This window comes from Anser anser (assembly GCF_964211835.1).
Source record: "Anser anser genome assembly, chromosome: 4".
Taxonomy (NCBI): domain Eukaryota; kingdom Metazoa; phylum Chordata; class Aves; order Anseriformes; family Anatidae; genus Anser; species Anser anser.
Window position 1 is genome coordinate 52,818,695 of NC_139724.1, and position 25,949 is coordinate 52,844,643.

The 25,949-nt window shown below is 37.8% G+C and overlaps 1 long non-coding RNA gene across 3 annotated transcripts in view; it reads right to left on the reverse strand.

Annotated features, from left to right (window-relative positions):
• LOC310898714 overlaps positions 1-25,949 on the reverse strand; it is an 82,955-nt gene that overhangs the window by 50,557 nt on the left and 6,449 nt on the right. The gene's annotated exons all lie outside the window — the stretch shown is intronic.

The window sequence follows — 25,949 nt, forward strand, 5'->3', positions numbered from 1 at the left end:
TCAGATTTGGGCACTGCCTCCATCAGAGAGAACTGAGCTGGAAAACTGTTCTGATCACGATAGAGCAAGGAATCAAATGCAATATTTTCACACTAGGGCCACCAGGCTGAAGATAGCAGACTCTTCTGGAAGCTGATTTGAGGCTCATAAGACACAAAGCTCCAGTTTTGTTTCCAAAGGCAACAATGAAAGTCTTGTTTTGTTCCCAAATGAAGTGGGAACTTTGAAAATTCAGAATTGGACACAAAATGGAATTGCTGTCCTCTGGCCAGGTAGAGTTTGAGGACAGGAGGCTGCAAAACATGGTCCCCAACTCTCTCTCTCTCTTTCCCATAGAAGCTCATTGCTACCTATGTCTCAGGAGAGATCTGTCTTTATGCCAGTAGAACAGAATAAATGAAAATGAAATTGCATACTTCAAACCTGAGCTAAGAAAATAATAGTCAAGTGTGAAGATAGTAGTTGTTCTGAATGCCAAAGAAACCTCACATAGGATAAAGACCAGGTTTAAATAACATGGCAGAGACCAGCACCAGAAATTTGGCTGATGTATGGTAAGTAATTCTTTTCTAGAAAGGAATTTCAAAAAGGATGGGGGGAGCAGAGAGATTAACAAGTACTCATTTTTGGCTTCACTTCGTACTGCAAGTGATACAAATTTTCAGAGTTTTTAAAATCCTAAATTAATACTTCTGATATCTGATATTCAAATTGACTGGTGGAGTGGAATCAAAGAGGACTGGTAACTATTTTTCAGTATATTTACATACTGAGGTTAATAATATTTTATTGATATAGGTTTCTATGTTCACTGTATGGCATAACTTTTTCAGGAAAGTAAAATTTAGTGATAGTATATATTTGCTTAGACTTCCATTGTTGCCTGAGAACATATTGCTGAAGTTGAACTGTCAACAGGAAAACCCGAACACTTCAATTCCCATGAATCATTTAAAACCCAAAGAACAGATGGTGTTGAGAAGCAGCACTACAGCCTGCTGTTCCCTGAGAGTTGAGGAAGGCCCTGTAGCTTTCCATGGAAAGCAAATTTTTTTTTGTTCACTACACCCATTAGACATGAGTGATTAAAAAAATAACCAAAAATGTCATTTCATCTCCTGAAGAGAACCTAAATACCGACTGCAAAATCATACTTCATACTTTCTGTCCTCAGCATGTATCCTTTGTATTAAGATACACATTTCACAGACGCGCAGGATATGGATTTCACATGTCTTAATATAATCTAAAAGTGTTTTATTTGAATACTGTAATTCATTAAAAAAAAAAAAGCAGCTATTTTCTTACATTGTATAAATTGCTCACATCATTAGGAAAGCATAACTTGATCCTAGCTACAGTAAAGCTTTTAGCTCTTGGAAATTTCAAGGACTTCAGCTGTAGCTGTAGAGTCAGAGAAGAGATATAGAAGAAAATGAGTTTGGCTCACAACCTCTGGAAAAAGTAAGGATTGCTGTAAATGTAGTTAAACTTTTACTTTAGTGCATTGAGTCCGCTATGAAATGGCTTGGCTTGCCTCAGTTATGGCATCAGATTAAAACTGGATGTCTGAATCAGATACTGCTTCTGCCTGTCACTCTGACAGAGGATGTCTTCCTGTGGAAGGACCAAATCAGCATCCCTTAGTGCCTTGTTAATCAGTTACTGGATTATTTACGCGGGTGAAAAGTAATCCTTCAAAAAATTTGGGGTTCTTCAGTCATGTCTGTACTGCCAAGGTATTTTCTGCACTCCAAAAGCCCCATTCAGCCTGAAAAAATCTAGATATGTACTGTGCAGAAGGCATCTACAAGACATATACCTTAGTTTAGGTTAGCTGGTTCCAACAGATATAAGGAGATCCACAATGTCCTTCACAGACCAGGAGAAACTCTGCTTTTAGGATTATCCTCACCGATATTTAAGTATTAAGTATAAGTGTACTTTAAGTATACTTAAAGGAATATAAAGTAGATAAGCAGCAAACCTTCTATCAGCTTTTCTGTAATTTGTACTAGCTTTGCCTATAAATCAATAGACGCAATAGAGCTCATTCCAATGCAATCGTTTGCATACTTGCTTGAAGTTGGGATTTTGCTTCAGCTCCCAGTGGTATTCTTCTGCCAACTATTACCACCCACCCAAAGGCCTGAAGCAAAGCAGACAGGTGATGCTTTTGACTGGATAAATGAGCTGGAATCTAAAACAGCTTCCATGTGTACAGCCCATTAAGATAGAGCATCTGTCAGTGATCGGTGATTTATTTAATATCTTCCTAACATCAGCAGGGAACTATTTGATCTTTGACCTTCTTTCTTCCTCTAGTTCTTCCTTAACAGAGAGCAGAGAGGTAAGATGAAAATAGTTTTTTTTAAAAAAGGGTAATTTTCTGATCAAAGCCATTCTGCCCCACCATGTTTTTACTTTGAAGTAGTGTTTCATTTATTTTTAATACATACATTTTCTAAAGTTTGTTCCAGAATATCTAAGTATACATAAGTATCTATTCTCAAACTCTTGTTTAAATATTTAAATTTGAATAATATTAATAATACAGTTAGAGGGGTGTTCTTGAATTGTGGATGCACTGTATGTATTAAAAAATTAATCAATTGAAATATTTTTTTCAAAAGTACAGGAAATTTGCAGATAGTGACCAGTCAGAATCTAAGCAAAAATATACTTGGAAAATTCTAACTTCTCCTTTTTTTCCTCATAAAATCACTTTTGTATTTTTCTGTGGAGAAAAAATATGATAACTCATTACAGTTAATCCCATTCTCACTGTAGGATATTCTGCATTGGTGGGAAAGAGAGAGAGAAAAGAAGTTTCTTTAATCGATTTTGTCTCTCTGAACTAAGTAGTTTGTCTTCTACTGCAAATATTACACACTTTATGTTCTCCTTATAGGACTCAGCTGCCAAAATCCACACTTTAGAAACTAATCACAGTTGTCTGTTCAAAATAAAAGAGAAAACATCCCAAAGGTTTGCAATTAGTTAAAATACATGAGAATATATTCAAAGATGACTGACTGACTACCACTTTGGTCCATTTCATTTGATGGTAGATAACTTTTTGCCCCATTACAGGAATACCAGTCTGAGCTGGAAACCAGGAATTTCAAAACCTCTCTATGCAAAGGATAGTGTTATTAAATGTTTGTTTTGTTTTGTTTTGTTTCGTTTTGTTTTGTCATTAAGTCAGGGGTTAACCATTCATGTATTCTGTGTATCCTATAATATGCCAAATCATGTTATTTAGAATATTGTATTAATGTCCACTGCTATAAGAAAAAACAACATTTAAAATTCTGTATAATTGTACTTTTGAAATCAATTAACATTCACTGGAGAAACCTTATTCCCAATCCTCAGTTTATTTTATTGGGAAAGTATGAAATTCAGGAAAGTTTTGGGAGATATCTTACACCTTGATTATCTGTATTTTGCATCTCTGTCATAAACTATGTCATCTGCTTTGCTAGAAGTGACTCACTCATTCTTGTCTTCCAGGCACATAAAATCTGGGGCAGTGGTGCAAGAAGATGTTAACCTACACTTCAGAAATCAACCAGGGAATGAAGATACATCTTTTCAGATGGATTTCTTTTAAATATTCACAGTATAGTTGGCATGGTGATTAGCGCCACACATTTGTATATAGATTAGCTAACCCCTTCCTATATGTATTTGAAAAGAAAATTATGTTACCATCAGCATCTTTAAAAGAATAAATTGTAATTCTGGGCACAAGATACAATATAAAAACATATTAAAAAGTATTTTATCTATTTTTCATCTCTTTGGGAATTTTCAAGGTTACTTAAGTTACATCAAAAGCTTGAGAAGAAATCTTTACTAACCCCCAGCCTTTAAATACCATTTTTAACCAGCATCCACAACTTTTAATTTGTCTTACATTTACTTTGGTATTCTGATGATCATCTTTACCTTGGAAACTGTTGACAGTCCAAGGCTGACACTTTTCAGTAATTAAGGAAAGAATCAGTTACAGTGATTTGCAATAAAGCCCTTAAAGATGAGGGAGCAGGAAAGCTATCTTTCTGTCACTTCTGTGCTGAGTCTTTAGTTTCATTCAACACTTTTCTTGAAATAGGTTTTAGAAATCAGCTGTAATTTCCCTGATGTACTATATCAGCTACCAGACAGCACTGCAAAGGATTGATCAGATGAAAGTAAATGAAAATTAACAGAGTCCAGGAAGCCAGCTGGGATATATCTATTATTTCTCTTGCACAACAGAATCTGTTCCATGTCACTTTTGAAAACATTTCTGGGACATAATTTCTTTTTGTGATATCAGAGGGAATAGCACGGACATTTTCCAAGAACTTTAAACAAGAAAAAAAGCCTTCTACATTAATCTTTTATGGAACATGAACAAAATGTACAGATCTCAAATAGCAAAAAATAGCACATCCTCTTTAAGAAATGTGTAATTTTCATCCTACACGTATGTCACTTTCAAACCAGAGGGAAAAATCTTCATGAAAGAACAACAGATTGTTCAAACCTTCTCACAGAGATTCACTTGAAGGAAAAATCCCAAACACCATTTACTTAATGATGACAGTCTCAGTAGTTAAGAAAAATTGTCCATTCTAAGGAGTAACAAGAATCAGAGTCTGATCACTATTAAATTACAAGAATACAAAACAATAGGGAAAATTCTTTTAAGAGGAGCTGTTGCTTTTCATATACCAGCTCCTTAACTTTCATTGGGAAGACAGATGGCCTCTCTGACTGGTGTATTGCAAAGGAAATGGAAGGCATATTGGAAAGGGTTGGACAACAGCCCAAAGTAAAAGTCGGAATTTTGATATAATGCAGTTGAAATACAGTGCATACAGCAATCATTTGATAATGTCTAGCTGACTGCCTTACTTAGCCTTAATTTCAAGACCTGGAATGTTGTAAACAGATCAAACCAGATGTGTGTTTGTTTGAGAGAAGAGCCTGGGAAATGCATTTTTTATTTGACCTTGTCTTCCAGAATGCAGCCTCCAGCCCACTCACCTCGTGCCAAGGTCAATGAACTTGAGTCCATTCAGAAGAGGCAAGTTCTGGAGTACAGTGTGCTTGTAAAGATGGAAAAAAAAAAAAAAAAAAAAGTCTAGTTTTGCTGCATAGACCATCTTCACAATAGTCTTTTAGGTAGGCTCTTGTGTATAGTAAAACAAAGGATAATCATCAGAAGTATTTAAAATTTAAAGCAACTCAAAAGACAACTCAAAATTCCAACTCACTGTATCTCTTTCTTATTTCTTCTTCTTTTCATATCCTCTTTAAGAGACATGCACACCAGAACAAAAAATGACCCTTATCTAATAGATGCTTATTTCAAAGACAGCTGGTGCACTATACATTGACAAAGACACGTTTCTGATACCACTGAATTTCACTGTACCTTATCCATTATCTGGGTAAAAAGGCCTGTACACATGTGTGAATGGGTTGTACAAATCTAATGCTAGTACTTTACAACTTAAAAAGACTATTTAAAAAAATAAAAAAATAGGCTCTGACTGAAAAATTAAAAACAAAAGAAAAAATATAAGGAAGCTTACAACAGGTTTTCAATACCTAATTAATATTCCAGTGCATTGTTAAGTCCAGTGCCATGAAGAAACTGAGGGTTTTATTTTTCAAACTATATTAGTGGAACTGTGCCCTCCTCTGTATAATGTCTTCTGGTTCTGAAAGAATGGTATCAGTTCAGATGCATACTTGCCTTTTTCCTCCAGACCACAAAGACTCTAGGGTAACAGTAGTCATTCATTTGTTCCTGAGGTCATAAAGACTCAGATAAAGTAAACTTGTTTCTTGCTGTTACCATCAGTCATATCTGTGAGGAAATGCATCTATTTCACAAATATATGAATATCCCATAAAGAAAACTGTACTGATTGTACATTTTTTCCAGGTATCAAAATATCAGATCTAATGGAGACTTACAAAATACAGCCCTAATACTAATCTATGGGCACTAATCTTTATCTGACACAATTTAACTGTGCCTGAAGAAGACAGATAGAGTGCTCTGGCTTGGGTGCAATCATTAACTCATTCAGATATTTATCTAAGTTATCATAAAGCAGCACAAACTCTTTAGCCTAATGCATTTTTATATGGGAAGACATTGCTGTGTTTTGTAGCTGGAATGGAGAAGCATTGTGACACAGGAAGGAAAGAATGCTGAGGCATAAATAAATGCAAAATATGAATGAGAAAGAAAATTGCAAAAGGAGGAAGGTGATGAGGCTATAAATATAAAATTAAGGTGAATCAAATGACAAGTCTTAATTTTTCATGATGGCAATTAGAAGCAAGGAAAATGCTGTCAGTCTGGAATTAAGAGGAGGTTGAATCTGGCAGCTCAATTATCAGATTGACAATCAGCGTTGTAAAACCCAATATAGATTCATTGCACTAATTATTAAGGAGGGAAATACAGATACTAAGTAGTTTCTGAGGTATCTTTCAGATAAATCACATGAGGAGTTTAAGGATTTCAAGAGTAATCCTATGCTTTACTTGTCATTCAAGATAACTGATTTTCATCTTACATTGGGTCTGATATGTTTGAGGATACACTTTCAGAAGATTGCTAATATAAGACGATGCACTTTAAGACAGAATTGCCTTCTATCATTTTGCTGTCTGGAAGTGAATTTACACACTGTAAAGTATTTTCTAGTTTCTTCCATGTCTTTGCCATGAGGAATAAAAGTTACTGATTTGGCAGTATAGTTGCCAAAGTTGGCAAGTTGGAGCTATGCATAAACACAAATTTAACCTAAGCCCCTAGGCACCCTACAGGTTGCAGAATGTGCATCGTATATAAATAACATACAGATAATTAGTCTATTTGGGAGAGTCAATTTTAAGAAAAAGAAAATACAGAAAATATGTGGCAAGTCAGAAGTACGGTATATGCTGAATTACGTGAGTAGGTACAAAGGACTTGGACAGGCTCCTTGCCAGCAGCCAGATTTCAGTTTTGATGTGGCCACTGTGCTCTGAGGTGAGGAGAGTTTGTGTCTATGCTTGTAAAATAAATGGACCACAGACGGCATCCAAAACTGCTCTGTGCTGAGGAGCCTGAAATGGAATGTTTACCCTCAGGCTCATGCAATGACTTCTCACAAGGCCCAAGGCAGTAAGATCACACCTCTGCTACTTTTTTTATAACTGCCAAGGAGGAGGAACGGAGATACCATTAGCACATATTTATTTAAAATTAATTAGAAGCAGCTGAGAGTGCAAATGTGGTACCATGTGGTACATGTAACAAAGATGGACAAAGTCTAGAACATTATCACTTAGTTTGACATCAATACTGGTAAAAATAACGGACCAAATGATAAGGGAATTAATCTGGAAACACAAGGCAGACAACTGCTAAATAAACATCAACAGCATGGGCCTGTGAAGAACAGATTGCACCTCATAAACCTGAATGACTTTTTTGTTCACACCATGGAAAGAGAGACCAAGCAGAGAGGTGATAAAAGTATTTAGTTTAGTCAGTCTGCAGAGAGAAGCAATAAACTTCAGAAAGACCTAACAAAGATGGGCAATTTGATAATATACCAGAAGATTACAGTAGTGTGGAGAAGTTCATGGAGATGTGCAAAGAAGAGAGCAATTTCAACTGCACAGATGCTTTTTGAGCTAAAAGTGGTCTCACCTTGCAGAACAGGCTGATGTGTCACTGTGAGAACTCATTAGCTCCAAAGTTAACTATGAGCAAACCCTCCAAATTCAAGAGTATTGAACAGATCCTGCTGCTACACAAGATGGCTCTATACAGCCTTCCTTAACATATATCTACCACCAACTTCTCACTACATGCCTCTAATTAAATTAACTTTATATAGAGAATGGTATTCTCTGCTTAAAAATGTATTTATTTTTTCTTTCCAGAAATGTTCCTGACATTTAAAAATTTAGTATAAAGGCAATTTTAGAACATCCCACTTTTGAAACAGGTACCATCTGGCTATATCATATTTGACCTACCATCTGGCTATATCATATTTGACCTCAACACCTTCCTTCTTATTCATTTCTCTCTCAGTCTGATTGTACACTGTTATGGCATGGAGGGAAGAAACCAGACACTATTTAAGTATGATTGTCAGCTCCTTGGCAAGCCATCTCTTCAGAGGAAAGTAGCTAATGACTTCTGCTGGTTGTGCATCATGTGAGAAAGATTGGCCTCAGAAAACAAACAGGGCTTGCTTCTTGTATCTAGGCTGCCAACTTGGTCAAGAGACTGCACAGACCAGCAAAACCACCCTCCATATCTGCTCCTTCTTCCCATCCCCATTGTTTTTAGTTTACTCCAGAGTTAGGACATGAGGTCAGCACACAATGAGGATGGAAATATGCTGCCACTGCACTGAATACTGCAACACCCGATGGCTTTGGTGCATGACCAGTTGCAGCAGTGGTAGGAGGTGGTGGTGGTTTTGTAGCTCCCCAGCTCTGCTGAGTGCCTAGGACCTGGCAGGGCCCAGGGGTAGTTCTTCAGTCTCTATGGGAGAACAAGGGCTCTACTTGGTGTATGAATGCCTGTGGTGGAGGACAAGGCACTGACACACAAAGGATTGCGAGTGATTTCAGGGTCATGATCTCAGTGTCATTTTTACATCTGGGAAGTCTTCAGCTCTGGTTGAAGAAAAGTTATATGAGTTCATAAGTTTCTAATGGTTGCAGGATATTTACTGAGTTTTTCTGACTTAATTTTCTCCCTGCTTGCCTCCCCCTTCTCAAGGTGATTTGCCTTAAAGCGTACAGTGGGCTCCTATAGATTTGCAAATATCTGTCTCTGAAATCTTCCAGTTAATGACAGGAAGCTGACATGATTTTAGAGCAGATATCAAGGAGCCATTATAGCTTCCAAAACTTCTCTGTCTGCAAAATAAAATTTTAGACTGTATGAAATTGCCTGGTTTGAGCTTTCCAGTTTGTATCTGCAGATAAACAGGATGCCATAATGGTTGTTGTCCTGTGAAGTGTGACATTCATTTTATACAAGGGTGTAATAAAAGCATCCTGAATCTCTTTGAGAGACTTCTCCTTTACAAAGGGTCTGGGTAAACCATGAAAAAAAAAAAAAAAAAAAAAAACAACACTGGAAACATCACTTCTCCAGCTGGACTTCCTCTTTCAATTTCCTTAGCTGCATAGGGATCATCAAGGCTGAGGACAGATTCCTACTCAGTTGCATTAATGATAGCATCTCCTAGATGAATGAGGAGTGCTTGAGTACTTCTGCATAGAGTATAACAAGAAAAGTGCCCCTACAAGCATTGCAAAGGTGTTTTTAACGTCATGATGTTAGAAACATAAGAAAATGTGATTCCTTTCCTAGCAGCATTTCACTTTCTTTAATCACATCCTCCCCATGCAGCCTTATGAAGTCAAGCGACAACAAGGTCTTGTAATATTTCTCCTTATGAGTTTTTAATAGAGCAGTGCAAAAGATAATATTAACTACAATATTAAGGTGTGTTTTAAAAAGATATATTTGATTTCTTCTTCATTGGTATTAAACCAGTTTCAGTGTTCAGGGCACAACTGCAGGATCAGCTGGAGCAAGCTGTTTTGCATGGTTCCTTAGTAATGCCATCCTCAAAGCTGAGTTATATAATTTAAAACTGCAACTACGTTTGGCAGGTGCTGATTACACCATCTTTCTTGAATTTGCTGACATCAGCCTCCCTGACAGATGGCTGTCTGAGTGCATATGGAGAGAAGATGATGGATAGCCTATATTCAAAAGGCAGCGATCACTCCAGCAATGAGCTTTATGCGTCATCCGAGTTATATGGAAACTCCATAAATCTTTTTTTTTTTTTTTTTCTCATTGTAATCAGACTTATCATATGCCAGAGTTTTAAAGAGAGGGTCCATCCAGGTAGTTTCACAGTTCAAGGTTTGCTGAAACATTTTTTTAATTATTTGGAACTGATGCCTTCTGAAGGAGGAAAGAAGCAGATTGGTATTTGAGTTTGTTGTCATATGATGTGTTTCCATATTCTGCAACATCTTGCCATACAGGGAGTATTAGACTGTTCAGCAGAGCTGAGGAAATCAGCATTTTCATAATTTTTGTTTCTTTTGGTTAGCAACACTAATACCAAAGGTGCTCTTCAGACTGAAGCTGGCATTCCTTTCCCCAAAAATGTCATTCTTATCAAGTGTCCATTGGCTCCTTCAGAACATTTTCCATCGCTGAGAACAAGTATGATTGTGCAATTAATTCCTCAGTCCTAAAAAAAAGATGTCAGTGTTGTGGGCTGATCCAGGCTGTGGAAAGGTTCTCAGGGAGATAAGGTAAGTTATAAATTCTTAACCAACAAGGCTATCCTGTCTTCCAGACATGACCTCTTTCACAGTGTGAACTGTATTATTGCCTACAGATTCTAGGGTACACTCAGAGCTGGTAAACCAGAGATTGCTTAGTTTTTTTCTAACCTCTTCTGTAGACATGAATTTGTAGTGCCATCACTACTACAGTTGTTCCTTTTTTAAAATTATTTATTTATTTATTTATTTCCTGTTTGCTAGAAGACAATTAAGATAGAGAAAGCTGGCCTCAGCTAGTCAATAGCAAGATTCTGTCCAAGTTGTCTTATGACAGCAGTCTTTCCAACGGCAGAGCTACTAACCATCCACGTTACCTCCATTCAGCCACATAGGCCAGGCCAGGGCTTAGAAGATTTCCCTGTTGGCTGTGGCTGTGAGAAAGACTTGTGAATGCTGTGCCCTTAACAGCACAATTAAGGTAAACCCATGTGCAGTAAACATGAGCTGACATGTTCCTAATTATCCATCAGCCACCCTGCAAGGCTGAGGCATTCAGACTCACTAGCTCAGCTGCAATACTAGCTTAAAAATATTTTAGTGCCACAAAAACAACCTTAATGACACTAATGAGACTGGGAAGAGAAATGTTCCTGCTTTGGCTTCAGGGTGCTTGTCAGGAGTGGAGTCCCAGCAGGGGCTACAATCTGCCTTCCCATGATCCCAGTACTACACCCTGCTCATCCCTCCTTTTTCTACATTGATGGTTGAGCAGGGTGTAGATAAGGAATCCAGGACTGCCAGGCTCACATGCAAGCCCAGGAACTGCCAAAAAAAAAGATGAATACTAGTATATTTGCAATAATCCCATGGTATTTTCCTACATGAGCCTTCTAACACTGATGGTCTTGGCCAGACTTCCCCTTTACAGTCCCAAAGAATCATCACAGAAAGCTGTAGCTTTTGATTTAACCTGAACATGCTAAAATACGAGGGGTTTTTTTGTTTTTTGTTTTTTTTTTTAACAATCAAATTAACTAGGTAGTTCAAACAAGTCACAATTTATGCACCCAAGTGGAATATAGCAAAATGGACACCAAGTTGTCCATTATTTTCATCTGTGATTTAGGAAAAAGCAGTAGAGTCTACTCCATTGAAAATGTTATGCTTCCAAACACAGACAGTGTGTAAGAACTTTTGCAACAGTTTGTCCTTTACAGAGATTTTGAGAATTTAGCAATCCAAATATATCTTAATAGAATTAGATTTAGTGCAAATAAATTTCCTTCTGCTCCTTCACCTACCTCTTTTTTGTTGTATGGAAAGACTAAATGATTTGCTGTAGAAAGCTTTTTTAAAAATCTGCAGTAATTTGATAGCAGGGATAACCTCTAAGCCCTCTTGCTCTACAGATACCAAGTCCTTACAATCCATTATCGGTCACACAATTTCTAAATGCTGCCAACTGACTACTGTCTCCTATTGTCTAGCCACAGTCAGATAGAGGCACCATGTGAATCCATTCTGAGCACTGCATATGAGACGGCATCAAATGCTTAGCTATTGCCATTACTAGGTGAATCATGCCATGCCACATCATTTATTCAGGCCATCAACATAAAAAGCGATATTTCATAGTTCTGTCCTAATAAATCAGATCTGTTAAGTTGAAAATCCAGTAAGTGAATCACTGGCATTGAAACCTAATGGCCCCCAAACGAAATGCTTCATTTTTCAAAGCCTTTAATGGGCCCAGTCATTTCTTATTTCACAGGCTTTAGCAGATTTATCAGCTAAATTAAAAGAACAGCATTGCTTTGCTGGACATTGAATGACAATAAAAATATTGGCACCGAAAGACCAAGGAAAGACATACTGCCTTCTCCTAGACAAAGTCTGAACTTTACCTCTAAACATTTGAACTCATATTCTGGATTGTTCATATACAACTCTTCTGCACATGGCTGAAGATGTACAGTCTTAAGAAAATGTATGAATTTAAGAAAATGAGAAGCCAGCTTTGCATTAAAAAAAAAAAAAAAGAAGTCTTTAAAGGGTATCCATTTACTAAAGTATTTCTTTGTGGTGTTCAATAATAAGTTGAGCATTCACACTCATACTAAGGTTACAGAAAGACTGCACAAGTCCTCAGAGTACAGAGAACAGTAATGAGATGGCCAGGGCTATCCACTGCCATTAAGGACTATCTATAGATACACCTACACATTGCTTAGTCAAGTACATACCAAAACTGATCTCAGAGTATTAACTAGTGCTTAAAATCAACAGTATAAAGCAATGCTCAACTCCCAGGAAATCTGAAAGTAACACAGTACAAACCAGCAGGCTACTGCTTCCTTCTGTAGCATAACTGCCTTGGTGGCACAGGTTGGATTTCCATTGTTCAAATCAGCTTCAGGATCTCAAAAATGCCTTTTCGTGCTTATTTTCTGAGGTGCTAATCAATGTTTTATGACTAGTTAGATGCTTCTGTATTCATAGATTTGGCCTGATTTTTTAACTGTAGAGATCTTATCTGTAAGTGATACGATTTATTTTTCTGTCAACCTTGGTGGATCCAGACCCCCTTAACAACATGCCTGCTCTATTTTAAAAGATGTATACCATTAAAAAGAGGAAAAAAAGGCAAGGTTAAAACCATTATCACTATCAAAAAATATAAAGGTGATAGAGTGCTCATGATTAGGAACAAATCATTGTTTTGCACACATACACATATATATAAACATCCTAAAAATACCTCTTTCCTAGCACATAAATTGTCAGGCCTTGAATGTTTATGCTGATAATTTTTCAAAATTCATGACTACATTGCCTAATAAATTATATGCTGCACTCTCTCTTTGTATTTGAATATATTGTTTTTTAGATCTTGAATTGCAGAGAACTAGAGTGATGTGAACTCTCATTTTCCCAGCTGGAGCTCAACTGCATGTGTCTGGGTCTGTCTTGTAGGTGCCTGCCTTAATAGACAGCAGAGCGCTGTTACGAGATTCACTCAGGCACGTAATGGGTACAGCACAAATTATTTGGAATCTCCGGCTTCAGATGGCATAAAAACAATCTGTTTTCCTACCATGCATTGGTCAGGACTCAGCAGCTTTCTATTTTCTGACAGAGCACTTCAGATGACCATATATTTTTCTTGCTGTACCTCACATTTCTAATGCTCATGTAATCAGAAGAAAATCGTTTCAACAAATTTAAACTTGTATGGAAAGATGAGAGATCAGCCTCCTCTTGCCTCACCTAATGAGGTAATTCTTGAGCTGCATCACTATTTCCAGAAGACTGGAGCAGTAATAAATAAATAAATAAACAAACAAACTAATGCTTCAATACTGTGAACAAGAAAGTGACAGATAATAGTTGTTGCAGGCAAAGAAAACAGGGCCATACATGTGTGATGGTACCATACTGTTTTTAGGATTTCATTTGATTGGGATATGGGATATGTTGACTTTACATTTATACTGAACACATTCAGAAACCTCTGGGAGCTGGAGGGGGACCCCAAGAATTAACTTTAGGAGTGTGATTTGGACTCCATTTATTAGGAAGGTAGTGAATTGAGGTTTGCTGCTTCCAAAACAAATGGCTGGATATTGGAGAAGACACTGGAGCAGAAAGGAATAACACCAGCTCTACAACCACTAACTCTGGCTGTTGTTAAAATTAAAGCAGTGTGCGTCAGATTTATCGGTCACTTTCTGATTGTAATTCCTAAATTGTTCGTAGGTATTCGTACCACATAGCCCAGCGTGTGAATCCCATGAGGGTTTCAGCAGGAGCTAGGAGCTTAGCTACTCAGAACAGCCTTGTTAGACCTAAAATTTTATGCCTAGCAAATTTAGGATTAGCCTGTTGTTGTGGTGGTTTCATTGACAGCAATTTTAAACTTAGAATAAAATCCATCTTAGGTAGCAAAATGCTTTTGCACCTTTGAGTTTATAAAATAAGCTGTGTCACTGGTGCAAAGTACCAGGCAGTAATTATTTTGCTGGTCTTTTCTAAGGCAGAATGTTTCTTTGTAAATGTATTGAACAGTGTGACTCAGAAAAGCAAATGGAAACGTTGCCTTCAAAGGATGATTGGGTCTCCTGCTTACAGTGGAACGACTGAGAAGATAACAAGGAACAGAAAATTGCCATAAGAATTGGTATGGAGAGAAAATATCAGAACAGTGAGAAAATCAGTAAAAGAGAGCCTTTGGAAAAGCAGTAGAAGTAAGGTTTGGAAAGGGAAGGCCGTGTTTTTTTACACACATTCTACTTGAATAATTCCTACTTAAAAGGCAAGTGCTTCAAATTTAATGTCTTTGCCACTTCTTTTATATAGCCATTACACCCTGATCAGTTACCTCTAACAGGACTTCCAGGCCGATACTCTGAAAACTGATTACTCCCTGACTGTGAATTTTTTAAGAACACTTTTCCCTCTACATTTGCAGTTTTCTCTGTTTTATCCATCTCATTTATGTCCTTATTGTGTTCTTCACAGCCTCTTCTGTTTCTATAAGGCCTGCAATAGCAGCTTCTCTTCATCGGATTGGGGTGCGCATGGCTACCCACTTCGAGATAACCTGAAACTGGCAGCTGAGGAGAGTAGACTTGAATTCTGAATTTCCCTTTGGGAGATTTAGGTTGTGTAGCCTTCCTCCACGCAAGCAGCTGCTACCTCTTAGCTGCAACTGCTGCCAGATCCCCCTTTGCTGCTCCTGTCACAGACAGGCTGGAGCTGGAAGGAAGACGGGCAAACAGCTGCTGCCCAAACAAAGCCCATCCCTGAGAGACAAGGCAGGGAGGCTCCACATAAGCCCTGTGCTTCTCAGCACAGGGAGCGGAAAGGACAGTGTCAGCATCACAAGTGCTCCCAGCTCCCCATCAGGCCTGGTCTCATGTCTGTGTCCTCATATCATGCCATGCCCCTGGGGTGCCACAACACCTACTGTGCCACCCACCCGTTAGCAGCAGCAGCAGTAATATGGTTATTTTTACTGCTGCATGGATGGGGGTTGTATGCTGTGTGAAGTCAGAGCATCCATAAATACAAGTCAGACTGTCTCAGAACAGTGTTTTAGGATGCTGGGTGTCCATTTCACTTAATACCATTCATGTTTGTTAAGTTAAATAAGAAAGGCAATGATTTATTATGTTTTATACAGAATTACCAACTTCAGTCAGTGACAGGCATAGATCTAGAACCCAGAAGTTCCCACCTTTTGTGCTCAGTCACACAGCCAAATTTGCTTTCTATCAGCACTTCAGCAGTGTAAGTGGCTTTCACTTTAAGTAGACACAACTGGATTTTCTAGCATTTTCTTGGCTGTTGATGTCAAAAAATAGATCAAAAAATCTCTTCCTGGTGTTTGAACAACTCCAAATCAAATTCTGATTCAAAACAAAACAAAACAAAACAAAACAAAAAAGCGCTGTATTAAAACTTCCAAATATTTCTCAAATACTGCAATATAAAAGGTATTTTCTAGGTTTCATTTGGAAAATCATACAGAAATAGAAATGTCATTTCTGAAGGTGAAACCATCTCTTTGTTCCACACAGTTTACAAGGAGACTGTTTTCTGCGTAGTCCTCTCTCTTTGTGCTTTTTAGAAGCGATTCAGAGCAAAGTTACTCTGTAGTGTTTGCTGCTACAAATCACATACCGAAGCATACCAAGAAAATTTTTAATTTCTTTTTATGGTCCTGCTTGTTACTGTAGTATTACTGATGAAATCACTTTATAGCTCTGATTTCTACCAGCAACAGACTCAGAAAATTTAATTTGTACTTCAGCAGCCATCAATATGTAATTGTAGCTTCTGTCTGCATAAACTTTCAGAATACGGAATGAGGAAAGTTTGACCTGTCTCTTTTGAATGATTTAGCATGTAAACAAACAGAAAAAAAAAAAAAATCCTCCTGTTGTGGGCTCGTACCAGGAGGGAATAATGTTGTCTGGAGCTGCCACCTGGCTGGGACTTTGTGACATTTTCTTCTTTGCTTCTGTGCTTTTATCTTGCTTTACCTAAGGGGTTATCCAAGATTATTTTAATGGTGGAAGTGTGAGAAACAAAGTTGTGTTTTTGCAGTAGAGAACTAATTTTCTGTATTCCAAGGTAGCTGTGTAGTCATAATAAGGAGAAATGCTAAGTAGATAAGTGGACAGTAGAAGGCCTCACTGTTCCAAAATAAGGTAGAAGCTTGAGAAAAACAGGATGAGCAGTGTGAGAACGGTAAAACAAAGATCACAAGTTCTCAAAACATAAGAAAGGAGAAATTAAAGGGTTGAAAGAAAGAAAAATTGTACATATATGGTATAGAGGAGCGTCGAGTAGCTTGTGAACCTGTAGAGTTCAGCCAATGAGGAAACAGGGGAGGTGATCAGGCGTCAGGTAATAGGGAAAAAAAGGTTATGATTTGTTTACTAAATTGCGCTCCTGATTGACAGGACACCCGCCATTGCAATCGCAAATAAAATAGCTTCACAGAAGATCCTGTCTGAAGAAACTTATTTGAGATATTTCTCACAGAAGAAGTAGACTGGGTCTCTGCTAAGAGTTAAGTCCTGCAGTTCTTTATACTTGGAAGAAACAGCCCAATTAGTGAAAAGTGAACATCTACATAAACTGGAAATTTTAACTGCAGTAAGAAGGAATCCATGGAGTATATCCACAGGCATCTCTAGAAAACAAAATGAAACAACACATCACAGCTTGCTATTATTTAACCATCTATTCCAAAACTTTTGCTACAAACAGCTGATTAAAATTCCATTTTTCACAGGGGGGGAGAAAAAAAAAAAAGCAAAAAACAAACCAAAGCAAAAAAACAACCAAACACCATGTATGCCTAATCAAGAACCTGAGCTTTCATTCTAATCTCACCTAAGGTGAGGTACAGTGGCCAAGCTCCTCTTGAACACATATCTTTGTCACAGGGTTGGCACAACCTGTTTTTACCTTGTTCTCAGTGTAGTCATTGTGAACTTCAGCTTTTTCTAGAACTCTGGGGTTTGTGACCTCAGTGCCTTGCTCTGCTGTGAGGTGCTGACATACGAAGAGCATCACTTATGTGCATTGCAATTCCATGGGCGTGGCAAATCCCACCAGTTTGGATAAATTAAGTAGGATGTCCTCCTGCCCTTTTCAACAGACAACACATCTGACTAGTAGCCTTGAGCCACCATGGGAAGACAGTCCTGTCTCCTGTGAGAGGTGTCCTGCAAGCTCTATGGCACTTGGCAGATCAGAGAGAAGTCTCTGGCTGTGGGTGCTTGTGTATCTCTTTGACACACTTGTTGGGATACACTACTTCTCTAAATCAATTTCAAACTCTTTTAATCCCATTGTTTTAATCTAGATCCAGTTACCTATACTTAGGTAACTTAGATCCAAAACAGCACAGAATACCACAAACAAATCCAGCTACTTCAAGCCTATGTTTCCTTGGGGCTCATTCCCATCAACCTAGTTAATTTGCAGAGATATAAAACTTTCAATTACTATTTCTTCAAGACAGTTTCTCTCTTCAACACCTCCACTTGAAGGTAACTGTGGTGGTAAAATAATCTATTTGGGCATTACTTTTAGCCTCTTTACCTCCCTCTTCTATAGACTCAAGGTACATTATAAATATTTTTAAAACTTTTTATTTAGCTACTTTAACTATGGTGAGTAAGGGATTCTTTTGAATCACTTTTGCTGCATATGTGAAGAGATCATTTTTTAATGGTGCAGGTTTTGATATTCTACTATAGTATATGCACTAAACTACTGCACTTTTACAACTGTAGTCTTGTGGCTTTAATGTTATTAACTTTAAGAATTACTTTAAAACCTAGTCTAGGCAGAGAAAATGAAAATTCAATATTCAATATTCATAACGAATACAAAATTAGGACATTTATTTCAGGCAGTGTAATCTTGAGCATTTGCTGTCTCATATCCTTTGACTGCACTCAGAAATGAACGCCTACGAGAACAGTGTTATTTCAAAAGATGTAAAACAGATATAGCTGTTTTTCCTACTTCCAGCACATGTTGTGTATCTTTCTTCTTCCTGCAGTCAGTTTCTCATTTGTATAAGGAACGGGATGTCCATACACATGGGCATCCATCCCCACACACAGCTGCTCCCCCAGCTTAGGAAATTTCAAGGGACAGATCCTTTGAATTAACTTGGCTTGCTATGAAAGATAGCTTCACCAACACGAATCATTTTGCAGTTGCTAAATGTAAAAGCAACGCTGTAAGAGCAACGACAAGGTTACTACAGATTAGACTAATTTCAAGTATCTTGGTTATGTGCCTTAAGACTTGACATACAGGCTTTTCTTTAAACAATAAATACTGAGAACCAGGACGACTGTTTAATTTGAAAACTGTAACTGCTTGTCAAATCAGAGCTTAGTAATTCAGGATCCTTGAAAAAGGAGGAGAAAAGGCTGACCAGCAAATCTCTAGTGGGTACTAGTTTCTTTAACACCTTCATTTTCTCTTTCTTCTAATAATTCACACTGATAGAAAGAAATGACTTCCCCTACTCTTATGCCAAAGTCCTTCCTTACTGTTTTTCAAAGATACTTTTGTAAATATCATTTCAGTCAGCTTAATGACACACAGGTGATCTTTCTACAAATTGACTTGGAAACAACAACAGCCTGTGTCTGTTTTACGCTCTCTGGGCACAGAGAGTATAAAATGACCCAGTGATAGCATGACTGACTGGTAGAGGACCTTGCTTCCAGACAGAGCAGGGGATATGGACCCCTGAGAGCTCCCTATGGCCAGGTTCCAGTAACAGGTGAGGGAAGGATGGTAGAGGAAGGGGCCCTGCTGTGCACCACTTTCCACACCTTATTGCATTAGTGGGGCTTCCAGATACCCATGAGAGAGAAAATGCTGGGAAGTGGGGAAGCTGAGTTTAGATTTTCTCCTGAATACACATGGGAAGTGGGGGGATGCAATTAGGGCAGGGAGCACAGGACAGAGAAGTGGGGACAGCAGGTGACAGAAATCCCATCTGTCTTCCTCCTGTGGAGGACTGCAACAAACTTGAGGCTTGTGACAGTAAGGAGATCAAAGGTGAATTTGCTGGATGTGCAGTTACTTTGGGAAGTGGATGTTTCTACCATTTCTATAGCTGGATTAGCGTGCTGATAAGAAAAGGCAATTTTCTTTGATCCAGAGATAATAGGAACAGGGGGAGGAGCTTTCTGTGCCAAACATTTCACTCTACATCTGATTTATCTCAATTCTTAATATACTTAAGAAGTTAAAACCACAGTGGAATGACATTTTGTTGTTAGTGCAATGGTATCTACCTACTAACTTTATCTAAATTGTAAATGAAGTTTTTCCTGAAAAAGAACCCTCCTTAGCTGCACACAAAGCCATTTTCCTCTCACCTCTGAACAGCTGAATTGAGTAAACCCATCTCTGATCTTTTCCTTACGTAAGACGTATCAGAATTCTTCTGAAGCAAAGACCTAACAAACACGTCTAAATGTTTGCCTTTTCCCCACAATTTCCACCACAAAATGCTAATTCTATTTTACTGTTTTCTTAGTAGTAGATCTAGGGTAAGAGCTTTCTTTCCCACTCATTCGTGCCTCTAGGAGCAGATTTAGCATTTTTATGGGAGTGATTCTGTGGCAGTACTGTTAATGAATCTGAGAGAAAAAGACAAAATAGGTTGGGAGAGCCAGGAAGAAGTTGTTCTGTGTTTTTGTTTTTTGTTTTGTTTTTTCTTGCTTGTTGGTGTTTGGCTTGTTTGTTTTTGTTTTTTTAGCTTTCAAATTGATCAGTTAACAATCTGGGTACAGAAACTGTTGAATAAACCCAATCGAGGGGACTGGTAATATCTTAGAAGTGATGAGGGAGGAGGGGAGGAGGGTTTGGAGTTTCTTAAACTAGATTGGCCACCAAAAGAGTCATAACATGGAACTATGGTTTCTTTTGCACCTTTGTAAAATAGAAAGAAACTACACCTCAGACAAAAGTCATGGACAGAACTGAATGTGATTTATATTCATAGGTTTTTATTATGTCTCTGTGGATGAGTGTCAGTCACTCACTGATCCTTGTAAATTACATTTCAAAGAGCAGTTGGGCATGCAAATAGGATCTCCGAGGGGAGTTGGTAGCATAGCTTACAGATGGCTCTAGGTGAAGCAAGCAAAAAAAATGATTATTTTTTAACTGTAGCATTGCCCACCTCACATACAAAGATGTAGTAGATGGCTGTGGCTGAGGGCTGTAGAAAATGTAAAAAAGCAAATTGAACAAGCAACAACTAAGACGTGAAACTAATCCTACATTGAATAGTTGCTATGTTGAGGTTTAAATGTGTACATTTATACAGCTCAATGTAGGGTGATTTGTTTTCTAAAGTCTAAATACTAACAAAAGAGTCTAATACTGACTAAAGGTCAATATTATCAATATACTTTGGGGCAGAATTGCATATCCCACGGTATATCTGCCTTAACTTAGGCAGCTAGAGCTGGTTTGAACATTCATTCCCTCACATTACTCTACCCTGTTAGCATCTGTACCAAGCAGCATTGATTCATTCACATCATATATAACAATTTTCTCCTTCACCCGCAAAAAATATATGCTGTGTCTAACCTGTGATTAACAATTCCCAGCCACCTTCATCTCTGACATTGCTGTTCTCAGGCCATTATTTCTAGGTGAGCTCAGTCCACCATTAGTCTACCAAAAGAACTCAGAAGCAAACTTCTGGATGTAGCACAGCAACACTCAGCCTGCATTGCAAAACCATGAGCTTCACACAGCGCTAAACCTAACAGACCTCATTACATAGCAGGCTGCTCTCAAAAGGTCTTTCATCGTGCAACATATTTGTACACAGTATCCTTCATCAGAATGTGAAGAGACAAAGTAGAAATGCCTAACGAGATGTGTTGAACTCAGGTGTCTGGCTTAGAAGCATACATCGTACAAGTGCCAGAAAGTCTATGAAACACACAGAGGAAGAAGCAGAGTAGTCATATGAATAATCTTGTACCAAAGCCTCCAACATATGCAAGGGGATCTACAGTATGTCTCTCCAGTTATTAAGGCCTAAAGTCAAGATTTAAACTGAATGACAGTGGCAAGAGTGGGGTAGTGTGAACAGTGCTTCTAAATGCTACTTGAACTAAGATTCAGCAATAAGCATAGCTGAAGAACAGGACAGGAAGGCTTAACAGCATCTCACTTGCATGTAGTATCCATAAGTTTAAAAAAATAAATAAAAAAAAATCAGATTTCTGTTTACCTGATGATTTCTTTCCCTCCCTTTGAAATTTTCCTAGGTCTTATCTTGCTACCCTTTAAATCCTTCTAAAATGTAGATTCTGCACTGGGGCCAGACTTTCAAAGCTGTTTTCTACATCCCTAGTCCCATTTGTTTCTTTGTTCTCTTTCCTGCTTTTCTCAAACGACCTTCCACGTTATGTATTATTCCATTCTTCAGTTTTGCTCACTCCCTGGTGAGATGTCTTCATCCTGTATGTTTCTAAATAATTAATGCTTTGGTATATGTAGCACTTTGTAACATATTTTTCATTCTTGCACCATTCCAGGAACCTCATTAGCATAATAGTAGGATAGATGCATATTGAACTAGAATTTGATTTAGTGCAGTGCTCTCAGTTCCTATTGTAAGGTCGCAATTGGATTTCATTAGAGACTAAGAATAAAGCTGCTGGCATACACTGTCATTGTTTGGTTCTTATTTAATCTTTTGGAAAAAAAAATATATATTAGCATTTAAAATGCTGAGAAGAGTAAATTACTAGGTACCTAGCAGGACTCCAGATTGGTCAGGCTCCTCAGCTGTCCTGGTTTACCCTGGGCTACACTGGTATGCGCATTAATGATGTACCACACAGTGAGGATCTTTTCAGACACAAATTTGTTGACACCAGCAGCTGACTGGTGTCAAATTGGATTCCAAGATTGGCACTGAATCACTACCAGCAGAGGAGAAGATCGATCCTAAAGTCATTCCTGAAGAAATCCCTGTTCGATATAACAGTGCAAGAGGTGATGACACACCAGTGCCGAATCTTCCCCTGACCTCGGAGCTTTGGATTTGCTTCATTTTGCTTCTTTTAAGGGTGGACTGATCTAAGTGAGGCTTGGAGCTTCTACTGCATAGATCCTTGTGCTCTTCTGCTCATTTTAAAAATGGGAACAGCACTAAACTGTGTTCTCACCTCTTCGCCTGTATAAGCTACTTGTAACAGTAAAGATAATTTCTTACCATTCTTCCCAACTCATATTACTGAGTCTGGAGTCATTGATCTTTGTAACAACAGCACTGTCCCAAGCTATTCAAGGTCTGCATATTAAGATCAAGGAGGGGAAGAAAACTTAGCTTAGTGTTCCTAATTCTGAAGAGACTGAACAGACCAAAGGAAAAAACCTTGGCTAGAGATACATGAGTCAAAGGTCAGTTGCATCTCAGGACAGCACACAGATGACTGCCTTGCATCGCCTCTTAGGGAGAAATACATGGTGTGTACCCAGGACCAGCTACTGGCATGCACTTCACTGCAGGAAAACATGAAGGTCAATGTAAAGCCCTAGGAGCAAAACAGTTCTCATCAAGTTTAACACTGGTCAATCCACTCCTTAATGTACAGGCAACCTCTGTGCCTTTACTGTCAACTGTTCAGTCACTACGTTACTTTTACTTTTAATGCTCGATTTATTGATTATTTTTAAACAGAAAGAAACAGTAGATGTAAGAACTGAAGTACATACAGCAGAAGGAACACAAGTTTTATACAGTATAGCATGCATGTATCTGTCGTCTCTAGGGCACAGAAGTTTATTCTTCAACTTCTTAATTTAGATAGGCAAGCTGAGTGTAAAGGATTGGAAGATTTCTTGTATGATAAGATAGTAGGATTGGAAGATTTCTTGTATGATAAGATAGTAAATATTACTTTTTTTTTGTAATTGCCAGTGGTCTGCTAATTTTTACATTTTAGATTGATCATCCAACCAATTCTCTATTATCTATAGGCACTCTACATGTTCAGTTTTTGATGATGATTTAGTTCTATTGATATATTAGAAATAAACATAATTTGCTTATTTCTAAATGGATCTCAAGTCCATTTCAATGCAGTTTCTGTTAGCAAAGAATTTAAATAGCAAAGGCTTTGACCAGAAACCTCAGTTGTCTCCACTTCAGAGCAGCACAGTTGATGAAAAGGCACTCTTTCATACATCCTTGTAGAAATAAAATATTCATCCTATCTTTTCAGTACTCAATCATGATAATCTTCATCTTCACTGCTGGTGAAGTGGAAAGACCTGGAAATGGGTTCTGCTTCCTTCCTGACCGTGCAGATGACTGATTTGTTTTTATCTGAGCATCACCAATTACTTTCCCTAGCTTTGTGGCTATACTGAATCACTTCTTTCTATTCTGTGCTTTCACTGAAATTAAAGAAACTGAAATGCTTTGATGGATCAAACTTGGAGACACTTGTACTGATGGTTAGAGTTGCAAAGGTTAGAAAAACAACTGTGCCATTTATTTTGCACTCTTGAAAAAATTTTATGGCTGGAAGGGGCACTAAGATTTCTTTTCTTTCCTTTTCTCCTTACCTGGTTTTGTTGGCTTTCTGACATATCTTTATTAACTCTTCAACAATTTTAAAGGAAGAAAAAACATTACGGTGTTGTTTTTATTTGTTTTGTTTTGTTTTTCTACCATAAGGTCACAACCAATATTTTTCTCTTATCCTTTATAACAGATTTGGAAATATTTTTTTGTGGCTGTAACTTTCTGTTCTTTAACCATTCCTTTCTCACAGAAATGTGGCAAGAAGGAGAATGGTTCTATTAAAAAAAAAAAAAGGACAGGAATGGGAGAACCATTTAAGCACTGAGGCAGAAGTCACCTCCCTGTGGGATATCCCTTTCACATTTTTATTTTCACTTCACATGCAACTACTTTTTAGGCACTAAACTGGCTCTACATTCAAAGCTTGTATGTCCTACTTTCTTTTCCTATGATTTTGGAGCAGTTTCTGCCTCTTATCCTTTGTTAGGTGGTTCATGGACCCACTCAGAAAGTTATTCCAAATGGTTAATGAACAGAAAAGGTGTAACGTGTGCTTAATATTCTCAACATGCAGTTAGCCAGAGAAACAGTTAAAGCAGGCTGTTTTTCTTCTCTTATGCAGAAGCAAGGAGAAAAAACTTTAATCATCAAGACTGAAAGACTGAGTGCTGTTTTGTCTAGGGAAGGGAGAACCAAAAGGAAACATCACAGTGGTCTTCAAACACAAGAAATGCTACTGCAAAGACAAAAGGAATCCTTCATACTATGACCTTTGTGTAATGAGCAAAAGCAATTGTATCAAATTACACAAAGTGGAAATTTAGGTTAAACATCAGACCAGACTTGACAATAGCAAGGATAATTGAGCACTGGAGGAGACTATGAAATATCCATCAGAGAAGGTTTTAAAGGACAGGCTAGACAATAATAAGTCTAGAGTGGTAGAGCTACATCTGAAGCTGAGTGATAAACCAAATGGTCTCTTAAGGTCTCTTCCAAACCAATATTTTTTAATGACTTTGATTCTATGTAGACTTATGGCCTATTCATGCCCCCTAGAAGTAAAACTAAAAACCTAGTATTATTTAATCTGTATTCTATTAAAACAAAACTAAACAACACATACTGCATTTTTTCCTCCTGATCAAAAGCACAAGTGGGAAACCTGGATATATGTTTTGTACCTGGAGGTAAAAATTGTAGAATTACAAGTATCTTTCCCCCTGTCACTTACCTGCATTTTTTTGGCATGAAGACCTATCACTACATTTTCCAGAATATCTTTTGTCTCCAAGTGGTCCAAATCTGTCCATGGTATGGAATGTGAGGTAAGTGACAGAGACGGCAGCAGAATGATCAACAATGTAGCTGTTTTATTAAGACTATATGAATAATTGATCATATATATTATGCATTTGTTCTTATGACTGCATAGCTTCAATGAGATCAGAAGAGAAAGGACAACTATAAGACAAAAGAAGAAAACCAAGCCCTTCCTTGAAACATGATCAAAAGATCTTGATTTCATGGTTGGGTTGCTGTTGTCTGAAGGGATCCTTATCATAGTGCATGTTATGTAAGCCAGCACTGGCAGCAGAAAACAGTGGACTAAAAAACACTTTCAAAGAGATGTATACCTTTCATACATTGAGTTTACAGAAAAAGATCACAAAAAATATGCAGAAAAGCATTTAGAGAGAACACAGACACCTAAATTCACAAGAACAGCCCAGAAATTTTCTGCCTCAGCTCTTGAGAACTGCAAAGCACAGTTTCTAATGTCTTTGTTTCCATTTTCTGGATGAAATTCGTTGCAAAACAGAAATTCAGCATTCAGAAGCAAAGTCTCCTAAGTGCCCTGTTTGCTGGGCACACGTCTGTTTGTGCTCTAGCACTGTTGATGGACTCTTAATTGGCATTCATATATACAGAAAAAGTCCAGCTGACCACTTTTGAGACTCACCATAAAGTGATTACCTGTGATAAAGGTGGTATT